Source organism: Leptopilina boulardi, unplaced genomic scaffold (assembly GCF_019393585.1).
Source record: "Leptopilina boulardi isolate dan_hultmark-lab unplaced genomic scaffold, ZJU_Lbou_2.1 LbouV2_310, whole genome shotgun sequence".
NCBI classification, from domain to species: domain Eukaryota; kingdom Metazoa; phylum Arthropoda; class Insecta; order Hymenoptera; family Figitidae; genus Leptopilina; species Leptopilina boulardi.
Genome location: NW_026137875.1, coordinates 4992121 through 5005119, shown reverse-complemented (window position 1 = coordinate 5005119; position 12999 = coordinate 4992121). Strand labels below are relative to the sequence as shown.

The 12999-nt window shown below is 25.3% G+C and overlaps 1 protein-coding gene and 3 non-coding genes across 4 annotated transcripts in view; all 4 read right to left on the bottom strand.

Moving 5' to 3' along the window:
* Positions 1-4138, bottom strand: part of LOC127283561 (uncharacterized) — a 145912-nt gene extending 141774 nt beyond the window's left edge. Inside the window, exon 1 of the mRNA XM_051308519.1 lies at positions 3978-4138. The gene's annotated coding sequence lies outside the window, so the exon portion shown is untranslated. The remainder of the gene's footprint in view (positions 1-3977) is intronic.
* Positions 2100-2171, bottom strand: Trnae-cuc (transfer RNA glutamic acid (anticodon CUC)). Its single transcript has one exon. It is a non-coding gene; the product is annotated as a tRNA-Glu (tRNA).
* A 5446-nt stretch (positions 4139-9584) lies between the features above and the next one.
* Positions 9585-9709, bottom strand: Trnal-caa (transfer RNA leucine (anticodon CAA)). Its single transcript has 2 exons — positions 9672-9709; positions 9585-9629 (listed from the first exon to the last, which is right to left on the bottom strand). It is a non-coding gene; the product is annotated as a tRNA-Leu (tRNA).
* Positions 9710-10230: 521 nt separating this feature from the next.
* Positions 10231-10303, bottom strand: Trnav-cac (transfer RNA valine (anticodon CAC)). The gene has a single exon. It is a non-coding gene; the product is annotated as a tRNA-Val (tRNA).
* Between the last annotated feature and the right edge of the window lie 2696 nt (positions 10304-12999).

Genomic DNA, 12999 nt, shown 5'->3' with positions numbered 1-12999 from the left:
TTGCAGACTTGACTGCAGCAAGGTCAGTTGAGTTCAAATGATTCCGATCGCTCATTCATGAATGATTAGACTTGTCTGTTTCTTCGCTTTCTTCTTTGACAGACGAACGGCAGGTTGCTTCTATATGTCCAAAGAACTTTTTGTGGCAAGAAATGCATAATCTTAAGAGTGCGGCGCAGTAAACGTCCTATAGTAAAACAACAACATGTTTTTTCTTCTAACAATGAAGTTGTAAAAACCGGATGTGTTCTACAGAAACGACATCTTATGCTTCTTAGAAGCTTTTTTGTTTATGTTTATTATGACTTTCAAAACAACATCGAAAAAAAAAATCTTATTTGATTCAAATAATCGGTTACATCACTATTATCAAATAAATATTTATTTGCATTATAAATAATTATATTACTTGAATCAATGTATAATAGTATGTTTTGTTTCAAATACAAAAATTATTTAGTTTAAGTGAATATTTATTTCATTTTTTAAATTTAATTTTCTAACACAATATTTTAATATAATTTTATTTAAGAGCATTTGAACCTTCGTGACGTCACAAATCATGGCGCATGACACGCAAACTTCTCAGGTATGTGAAAAGCACAATTTTGAATATTTTTTAAAAAAACCTTTTGGAAAATGTTCAGAATAACATAGACTCTGTCTGTTATATGCGGAAAATTCAAAATTTTGCGTTTAAAACGTTTTTTAAACAATGTTAAGGTCACAAATCATGGCGCATGACACGCAAACTTCTCAGGTATGTGAAAAACACAATTTTGAATATTTTTTAAAAAAACCTTTTGGAAAATGTTCAGAGAAACATAGACTATGTCTGTTATGTGCGAAAAATTCAAAATTTTGCGTATAAAACGTTTTTTAAACAATGTTTAAGTTGGTTGTCACAAGTAAGGAAAAATACACGAATTGCTTATATGTAGGCATTGTTTAAAAAACGTTTTAAACGCAAAATTTTGAATTTTTCGCACATAACAGACATAGGCTATGTTTCTCTGAACATTTTCCAAAAGGTTTTTTTAAAAAATATTCAAAATTGTGCTTTTCACATACCTGAGAAGTTTGCGTGTCATGCGCCATGATTTGTGACGTCACGAAGGTTCAAATGCTCTTAATAAAATTAATATCAAAATTAAAAATTCAATTTTAGATTAACAAACGCTTTTCGTCATTTTTGTTGAATTATGTGAATGAATGTGTAGAATGATTTGAAATTTACTTCTTCTTTAATTTAACATTTTTTTCGTATTCTATTTTTTATATTTTTCATTTGATAATTTGAAACAATATTAGTAATCTAGAAATTATTTATAGTAAATATTAATCAATTTACAATATTAATAAGTACAGATGTCAATATCAAAAATATATATATAAGTATAATTAATGCTTTCTTGGTTTTACTTTTGCTCGGACATTTTCACGTGCTCCAATTTTCATCAACATAAAAGTTGATCAGCCATTTGTCTGAGTTCGCGCTCTAATTATCGATAATGATTACATCCATAGGGCGTGCAATTTTTCATATATGCCAAAGAAATTAATACCGATACATATACGAAAAACCAATTAAATTTATAGAAATCAATATATGAAGATATCAAAATCTTATTTTCATTTCATTAATAAAACGAATAGTTTTTAATTCTCCATTCTGGCCAGCAATTTATATAAATATATGGGTTCTATTATTTTTATTTACAAATACATGATTCTCATTACGAGTAAAAAAGAAATCAAATAAAAAGATATTATTTAAAACCATTAATAAAATAAATATTTAAATTAGTTATAAATTTATAAATATATAAAATAAAAATAATAAATTTAAAAATGACACAATTTTTATTTAGACATTTTTCCCACAGTCCATAAAGAACTGGATATAAATATTCATACCATAAACAGATATTAATATTTATTTACAAAAATTGTTTAAAAATAAATTTTGTAAAAAAAAAATTAAATATTTTACAGAAAATATCAAATATTATTGAAAAACTCACAATTTTTAAATTTAAAAATATTTTTAATTATAAAAAATTAAATATAATTTTTTTCATTAAAAATTACAAAAAAATTTCCGGTACCGGGAATCGAACCCGAGCCTCCTGGGTGAGAGCCAGGTATCCTAACCACTAGACCATACCGGACCATATGAAAACTGAGTCAAAGGTCGAGGAAAACCATGAAAGATTTAAGATCAGTTCACAAGAAAAGAACAAGTGAAAATTATTGTCCAATTAGGCTGTGCCACTTGTGACGTTAGAGTAAAAATAAATAGTGTTTTGCTAATTAAATATGCAATGTATTTGATCCAATTGCATTGGTTGAATCTCTGAATTTGTAATTAAATATAACTTTTTAGGTTAGGGATGTTTGTTTAATATCTTGAAATCTTTTACTGCTGTGATAATTTCCACTTAAAATATATTTTTTTTAATATGCGCACTAGATATTGTTTAATAATGCTGTTAAAATGTAAAATAAGCTTAGTAAACAAACACTCCTAACCTCAAAATTTATATTTTATCACGAATTCAGAGAATCTACCAATGCAATTGAATCAAATATATAAGAAAGTTAATTATCAACACACATTTTATTTTTATAATATGTCAACAACCGTTTTCCATGTTTAAAATATGAGTAAAATTGATAAAAGTGGAAACAAATTTTTTTCACCATAAGAATAACATATTGTGTCGTCTGTTTGTTTTCCCTCCAGATATCTGACGTCATACTCAAACTCGAAATATCTGGATGAACTGACACACAATAATTCAAGAAGAAGTCTTCTACATAAAAATTGTAGATGAAAATACCTTTACTTAAAGGGGATAATTTCCAACCTTAAAGTAAAATTTAGTGAAATTAATATTGATTTGAAAATATTTCAACTAAACATAAAATACCAATTAATTAAATAAGAAAATAATATCTGGTAATATTAATGACAGTTTGTAGGAAGTTCATTTCGTTCAGAGTCCAGACACCGCCAGATGGCAGAATCATGCAGGGAGTTGTGGGGATCGCAGCACGATAATGACGATTCCTGTAAACTGAGATACTTTTCTCTTGCACGAAAAGCAGTGATGGGTACGTATAATACGTGGTTTTCTACGTGTATAATACTACGTATATTACGTGCCAAGTTTTCTACACGATGTATATATTACATTTGATCACTTGATTTAAGTGCGGCAATTTTAAATTCTTCATTAAAATACATCATTCATTACTTTACACTATTGAAAGAGAAAGTTGTTAATATAAACAAAATTTAGGTAATTATTAATTATTTTAATAATTATAAAACAAAATTTTTAATTATTGAAATGTTTTTATATCGGTTTTATTTCTAAGTTGGTTTCACAGATAAGAGTGATCACCGGGCCACGTGCATAATAACATAACCTATATTCTAAGTATTATATTGTCAGTCTAGTCGTTTGGTATCTCCCAAAATAAACAATTTTTAAATCAAAACTTTATAAACAATAAGAAAGCTCTTAAAAAAATGATAAGAAAAATTCGTTATGGCAAAAATCAGAGGATCATTAGATGTCAAAATGTCAGTGGTTTTCTACATGGTTTTATACATTTTATACGTATATTACGTCGAAAACGTATTATACGTACAAAACTTCGTGTGACGCGTCACAACCCATCACTGACGAAAAGTGAGACACGGAATGCGTGAGTTCGTCTCTCTCTAACGAGAAGAGAGATAGCAATACTGCCGTGTTTTCTAAAAACTTAGGTAACTGCAGAATGAAAGATTTCGAGAAAAACGCGAAAAACTGTTTAAACTTCATTGATATATACCGCAAAGCCTAATTAAAATTTTTAAATGCCGTTTTGTTCCTTCGATTCGTATAAATTTATTCTTTTTAATTATGTAAAAATAAATGTTGTATTTGTTTAAACATTCAATAAATTATTAAAAATGTAGTTACCGGTATGCTGATTCGAGGGTCGTCGCACGAGAAACTTAGGTAACTGGTAGTTACTTGGTCCCTCGTGCTACGAGCGCCCGTATTAGGCCTCTCGTCGCACAGAAAACTTAGGTAACTGCAGGGAATATATAAGAATTTTCATCTTTCTGGGCAAAAAATAGTAAAAAGATATTAAATAATAAACTATAATTATTTAATAAGCTGCGAAAGTTGTCACTATAATTATTGTTTTTTACAAATATTTAATTTTATGGTTAAATTTATTTTAATTATACAATATTAGAGTCAAATATTGTATTAACTCAGAATATATTAAATAATAATATAAAATAAAATAAAATACATAAATAAAATTAAAAAAAATAAATTAAATTAAATTAAAAAATAGTAAAAATATATTAAATAATTATATGAAATAAAATAAAAATAAATAAAAAAAAATAATAAATAATAAAGTGTAATTATTTAATAAGATGCGAAAGTTATCATTATAATTATTGTTTTTTACAAATATTAAACTATATGATTGAATTTATTTTAATTATACAATATTAAAGTCAAATTATTGTAGGTAATGTAGTTCGCTGCTTTATTAACGTTTATTTAAATAATTAAAAACGATTTTAATTTTTTAAATAATTGAACTAAATTAATTATATATTAATCATGAAATAAACATATTACTGAACTTCATTTTCTTAATTTATTAATGCTTTTATGTTATTTATTAAAATTAATACTTAATTTTTCAATAATTGATAAATTATTATTTAGGTATAATTATATATATATATATATATATATATATATATATATATATATATATATATATATAGTATTGGAGTTTTTTATTTCATTATTTATTGTCATTATAAATTATTAATTGCACAAAAAACATTGTAATTTTAAAGAAATGTATAAGATTTTGCAGTTACTTGGTCCTTCAAAACACGGACCTCCTTTTTCGAGGCCTCGTCGCATAGAAAACTTAGGTAACTACAGTGCTCTGATAGCACTCTGTAGTTACCTAAGTTTTCCATGCGACGAGGGCTCGAAAAATGAGGTCCGTGTTTTGAGAAACTTAGGCACTGGTGCAGTTACCTAAGTTCTTCAAATCACGACCTACAAAATACGTCACAACACCCAAAGACACCCAAGTTTTTATAGCAGTTACCTAAGTTTCTCAAATTATCACTCATCAATTTTTGCAGTTACCGGTATTTTCAATTATTTATGCAAAAATTATTATTAATAATATTAACAATTTTTAAAAATAATTTGCATTAACAGGTGTATCTTTTTTCCACGATTCCAACGATATAAAAAACTCATTTTTCGATTTTTTTGCAGTTACCTAAGTTTTTAGAAAACACGGCAGAATAGGCCCTTTAAAAACCAACTGAAAATCACTCGAGTCTCATATGTCTATGCGTCAGCGGAATCGTAAAATATAAATAAGAAACCTTCGGACTAACAAAGATTATTTGTTGTCACATTTAAAACTCGAGAAATTTAAAACCTAAACATTTTTATATTTTCTAGATAGAATTTCTCGACGTTTCATCGTGAAAAAATGTCGATCTCAACTTAAAACTGTATTGTAATAAGAGTAAAAGCCATAAATTTTCCTTAAGATTTCTCGAGTTAAATTCTACACGGAAAAAAAAAGGCCTGTGATTCGTCAACAAAAAAAAGGACGTTGAGTTAAGAGACGCAAACTACTATCCTTTGGAAAGTTAGAAAACTAATAAAAAAAATGTATAATAGAAAAGTAAACGCAGCCCTCGAGAATTGCAAACACATTGTAACGAGCGACTATATTCTCGCTCGAATCATTTCGAGGTATCGAATGAACGATACGATATGATTAAAGTTACGATTTAAATAACCTTAAATAAGTGTAATTATAAAACATTTTATATTACTCTTAACATTTTCTCATAATAAATAAAATAGAGTTTTTCACATAAAAGAAATAGCATGACTAATTCTAAAATATTTCTGTTGAACTTTTAAGTTTATTTCAATATCGTATTTCTTTTAGCAACATAAAAGATTAAAAGAGAAATGTCGTAAATCAGTACAAATAAATAAGAGAAAATATATTCACATATTTCCTCTTATTTCAATTCTAAAATGTAATCCTAGAACGTCATAAAAACCACTTGAAAAAATGTGATCCTTTCTATAAAAAAAAGGGACACTAAACACATGTTGACCAGACACGGACTTTTACTACCTTCAATAGAAAAGTCGCGTACAGGCTAAACAATAGACGAAGTCTACAACAGAAATGCTTTGTATAAGAAAGCAATAAATAATTAAATAATTGTTTATGCACATGTTTTAGTATATTTACACATTTGTATGTAAGCGTTATTAATATTGTTAATTAATTAATAATTGATTATCAGAATATTATAATTTAATATTATTATAATTATATTATAATAATATAATTATGGATTAACCATGTAATGTTGTGATGATTAATGTTTATTATATTTTAATAAATAGTATGTTGTATGATGGGAGAGAATATGTATAATCTCTCTTATGTATGTGTGAACGTATAAGTAACACTTAAGAACGATGTGATAAGTGTTAGTGAAGTGATACACGTATAGGAGTAGCGAATAAGGTTATTCAAGTTGGGTGGGGGAAAGCCAAGATGGTTGCTTGCTGGTGCACCTATCAGCCTATCAGCATTCATTCCCACGAGAAATTTCTCGTGGGAATGAATGCTGATAGGCTGATAGGTGCACCAGCAAGCAACCATCTTGGCTTTCCCCCACCCAACTTGAATAACCTTATACGCTCCATAGTGAAGCATGCGCACAAACTCAAAATGGACCCAAAAGCGGAGAGCGACTCCGCTGGACCAAAAACTCTCTAAGTTAGTTCTAATCTTGACTCTGACTTGAAAGGTTGTTTTCTAAACTCCTTAGTCAGCTTGTATTCTATCATATTAATAAATTTACAGGGTTTTACCTTCGAAGGAAGAACTAATAATTATTCTTCCTTTGAACGGGTTTCCCTTCCGTTGTATCGGAAATTAATAATCTTTTATTTAAACCTTCCCGCTTCCTTCTTAAAGGATTTAACTAAAGAGAATCCAGCCAATCATATTCCAATTTTAGAGTTGCGTAATAAAAGGTAACTCGGCTCGTAACAACATGTTGACCATGCGCAGGCCTGAGATCTTTTCAATTCAAATATAGTAATACATATTTTCTCTTTCTTGCCAAATGTGCCGACTTTATATTTTAGGTTCAAATAAGACATATATTTTATTAAATAAATTTTATACTATGTTTGTTATTAAGTAAACTGTTATGAGTTTTAATATCATTATATATTATTTTGTTTATTGCATTCAAATATCTATATTCCGGTTCGACCGACCCCAGCGTCTTCACCCGCCACAAAATTTCGACCGTCACTAGTCCAAGTTTAATACACAATGAAACAAACAAAATTAAAAATATTTATTATAAACTATCATAGCTCCGGTAAGTTTACTATAACTTACCAAATAAATTTCTATAAATTTCCATAAATTACCGCATAAATTACCAAAATAAAATTTTTAATTGTCGTTCGCGCTATAATATATATTTTTGTAAATTACTGAGAAAATTTCCATAAATTACCGAAATTAAAATTTTTAATTGCGATTTATGCTTTACATATTTTTATGAATTATAGCCAAAATTTCTATAAATTACCATATAAATTTCCATAAATTACCGCATAAATATCCATAAATTACTGAAATAAAATTTTTAATTGTCTTTCGCGCTATACTATATATTTTTGTGAATTACCCCAAAAATTCCCATAAACATTTTAAATCAAATTTCAACAATTTTATATAGAATTCAACAATCAATGAATTTTTTTTTAATTTGTTTAAAAAAATAAAAAAATTATAAAAAATTTTTCCGGACCACCATGGATATTTATTTCTTGACACTTTATCTTCAAAAATATGTATTGATATTTACCATTTCGATAAAAAACTATTTTTAAAGTTTCAGACACCTAATCGTGCGCTACGTGAAGAATCACCCATATATACACTAATCTAAAAATGCACAAACATGTACACAAATACACACACACAAACAATATGTATTAATACTACATTTTCATTAATACTTGTAATTCTATGTATTTGCAATATGGTTGTGCTCAGAATATTTAATGTATATTTTCAATATTTAAATTTTTGTACTTCTTAAAGTGAGCTCTCTTGCTGGCCTGACGATCATGCCATCCTTTCCTAGGTACTTACGGCCGACCCTATCATAAAATCGGTCCGTTCAAGTAGCACGGCAATATACTCTGTATACACTTCTTACCCTCTCTTTTTACACCTTCTCCATCCTCGTTCAACTACAATAATTTTCCTTAATTTTATCGTTTTTCTCTTTTCCCAAACGACGCTTTGAAAACCCTGTCGCCATTTTTTCATTTAGTCTTTACCTAATTCTCGTCCTGAGCACAACCACGCTCGGAGAGCAAATTAAATTTTATAATAAATATTTCTATTCTTGTTTTTAAATAAATAATTTTTGTGTTTTATTCTCGAAAGATACCCGAGCGACTAAACATTCTTAATTTTACCAATTTACGTTAATTACCTTTAATTATTATTAATTATTATTAATCATCATCAATTTAATTATAATTTTCATCATCGTAATTTATCAATAAAATTGACAATAAATAACAATTGTTTTCTTAATATTATTTCTTTTATAACTTATTTCTATTCCTATATTTTATTAAATATATATATTCTTTTAAGTCAATTCATTCCTTTTTAACTTCCGGCAATTATTAATTAATATATCATCATTTAATTTTATTAAATGAGATATTACTGCGATTTGAATTTCATTATTTCAAATTAAGTATAGGGCGACATTAAATTTGTTCCGGCCCTGTGACTATGAAAGTTACACCGGGGTGACACAGTGGTTAATGCGGCACTGATGAACAGTGTCTGTCACTGTTACAATTCCTCGATTTGTTGGATCATGCATTGCTCCATTATCATGCAGGAAGTTTCAACTTTATGAAATTCTACTGTGAAAAAGTGGTGTAATTTAATTGAGAAATTGTGTTTTAAGAAACTGCTATCAATTTTATCGTGTTAATCACCATTTTAGGGATGTATTAAAATTAAATTCATTTTCTCTAAAAGTTCTCTCGTGTGAATATCATGAATATCAGTTTTATTATTGAAAGTTCCTATTCCAAAATCAGGACGCTTAATTTGTATATAAAACATATGCGAAAAAGGAGACTAATTTACACTGAAGATTAATTTTAAATGATATTTAACCTTCTGTTTAATGAATTAAAACAATACATTTAATTCTAATGAAAAAAATACATAAGTTGATTATTTTTAATTTAATAATATCGTTTCTTTAGCAATAATAATATAATTATTTGATTCAAATGCCAAAAAATATGTCTCTAGCATTAATTTTATTATTACTATACACAGTTTAATAGTTAATTTTTTTTAAAGTTATTAAATGTATGTTTTAATAATTTCTTTAAAAAAAACATTGTTTTAAAACATAAAAAATTTGTCAGAAGTGGGATTCGAACCCACGCCCTCATAGAGGACCAGAATGCCCATCAAACACTCAGTTTTTGACTGAGAAGGTACTAAACCTTGAGTCTGGCGCCTTAGACCGCTCGGCCATCCTGACATATCGGTTTTTTCTTAAATTTCGATTACCATCAACCCTATAAACTTAATATTAAAAATTAGGTGGATTAACAATCACTTCAAGTTAAAGGTATAAAATTAAACACAATCATTTTACGTTTCGGCAGGACAGCTGCCCTCTTCAAAACTATAAATTTATTAAAAAATATTTTTAAAAAAATGAATAATAGTTTTTGACAATAAAAAATATAAAATAATTACACCGAAAAAATAAAATCAAAACTTTTAATCAGATGTTATTGATAGCGAACGTCTTCATTGTAGCAGTGACGTTTAAAAACTAATTACATACTATAGTACAAACTACTATGTAACTTAACTTTTTTTTTGCTTAGGGACTTTTGGGAAATCTGTATACAGATACCTCGGCTTCCGCATGCCGAGGTTATGTGGGGTTGGTAAAAAAAGGGAAAGAAAACAAAATAAGCTCGCAAAAAGTTTTTAAATATGATATTTTACAGAAAGAATTATTGTAAATCAAGAATAAAAATTTTTAAAAAATGTTTCCGCCCGGGATCGAACCGGGGGCCTTGTGCGTGTGAAGCACACGTGATAACCACTACACTACGGAAACTGCTGAATGCTTTCAATTTATAGCAATACCTACTTTACAAAAGATAAAGTAGAATTTGACTTTATCTACAATTTTTAATTTTTATTTAAATTTTAATATTTTTTTTTATTACTATTAGAAAGTTTGTGATCAAGTGAAATAAAAACTGTTACTTTTACGATGCTGAAGTTCGCAACGTTTATGATAAACGATTAGTACTTAATTTTTATTTAACACGGAAAATTATAAAATAGTTTAATTAAAAAAATAATATTTTTTTAATAATTTGTTGATGAATAAATAAAGAAATTTATTTCAGGAAAAAATTTATAAAATTTTTTATTGTAAAAAATTATTTCTTTAAAAATTGTTTATCATAAACGTTTACTTGAGCACCGTTTACTTTTTACAAAATTCAAATTTTTCTTGAAAACTAATGAAGATTTTTTTTCCTGCAAAACTCGTTATTTGTCGAAAAAACATTCGTTTTGGACAAAAATTATAAAAAAATAAATAATATTGAAATATAATTAAATATTAATAAACATTTTTCATTATATTGCATTAACAAAATCAAATTAGAAAAATGGCTTAAATAAGAACTCGTAAAATTTGATTTACAAAATACATTTTTAGTGTTGCCATAAGAATAAATTTTTTAAGTTCCTTGAAATTTTAAATTATTATTATTATTATTATTATTATTATTTTAAAAAATCCATAGTACCTTTTTTTCTTAACTTTTTTATTATAAATAATAATAATAACAACAGACCTCGAATTATACGACTTTTTTCGACTTATTTTAATAAAATGCGAGTTTTCGACTTTTTTTACATTTTTTTTACAAAATTTTTAAACAAAATACGTTTTTTAGTATACAATGCAGATCTTCTTCAAATCTTCTTTATTTCAATTATTTAATAAATTTTTAACTAAAAAAAATTCTTTACTAAATTAATTATTTTTAATAATTTTAATGAAATTCTTCACAAATTCAATTATCTTGAACTATTTTTCAATTAAAATTTTTATGAAATTTAACAATTGTTTATAATTTAAAAAAAAATTATCAAATAAAATTATCAAAAAATTTTTATTTAAAATGACTTGAAATTTAATAATTGCTTATAATTTAAAAAAAAATTATCAAATAAAATATTCTTCGAAAATTCAACTATCTGAAACCATTTTTCACTTAAAAAGTTTTCAGATTATTGTATTTTTGTCTGTAATTTCTAATAAATTTTTTAGTAACAAAAATCATCAAAAATTTTATATTAAATATTATTTGAAGTTCAATTAATTTTAAAAATCAAAATTGTAAATCTTTGAAAATTCAATTACTTTTAAAAAATGTTATATCTAAAAATATTTGATAAATTATTTTTACTTCTGTAAAATTTAATTATTGTCTGAAAATTAACAAAATCTTTTGAAATTCAATTATATTTCTAAAAATTTCAATTTTAACTCTTTCAAAATTATTATTATTTTAAAAAAATTTCATTTAAAAATCTGTAAAACTTGATTAAGTATTGCCTGAAATTTTTTTTTAACTATAAAAATTAAAAACTATGACAAAATTTTTAATTCGAATAAATTGCTTAAATCAGAATTCAAAAAATTATAAAAATGAAACTTTAAGGGTTTTTTTTTTAGAAATTTGTCCTAGTTAAATAAAATTTTGAAAATTTGTCATAAAATTAGTTCGATTCTGAAATATTTGAAATAAATTTTCTTGATAATATTTTTATAGAATTATTCTCTCATTAAAGAATTAATAAAATGAATTTAATATCTAATGACTTTTTCGACTTTTTTTGGAATGTAAATCGACTAAAAACGACTTTTTTTATACCTTAAAGTCGATCCGAGGCCTGTAATAATGTAAATATTTATAGGTATCATTGGCAAAATAAACGAAATTTGATTTAATCATATATAATATACATTTATTTACAAAAGATTACAATAAATATAGTAAAAAAAAATCACTGCACAAATTGAAAAATATTACTATTAAATTCAAAACTTACAAATTATAATATTTCTCTTAGAAAATTATTAAAGTATACAATATATTCACACATTAAAATAAAAATACAGTAAAAACTCACAAATTGTCCTAACGTTACACAATTGTTATTAATTTTTGACATATAATATTATTTTTAAAAATTAATCAAATCTTTCAAAAATTTACAAAATTTACAATCAATTATCGAGACATTTGATTAATAAAAAAATTTACAATTTGGAGATTTTACTTTTTACATAAGAATACTAAACTTAGATAAAAATCTTAATAAAACTAAAATATCATAAAATATGCAACGTTTATAGATAAGAACATTTAACAATATTAGAAGCACACTTTTTTGAAAAAAAAAATATTATAATATATAATATATTTATTTATTTAATTATATATAATATATTTTTAAATTACTTTTTAAATTAATTAATTAAATTAATTTCTCCTATAAACGTTGCAAAATAGTTACATAAACTCATTCAGTCGAAAAAAAATTAATTTAAAAATATACATATATTTTCAGTCATTAAAAAATAAATTTTTTAATTAATAAAACTATTTAAACACACCTTATAATATTATGTGTATTTTTGAAGATTTAAAACTGAAGATAATTTATAATTAAATTCTAATGAAAAAATTTCAATCGTAATTTTTTAAAAGAAACATATTTTGTTTG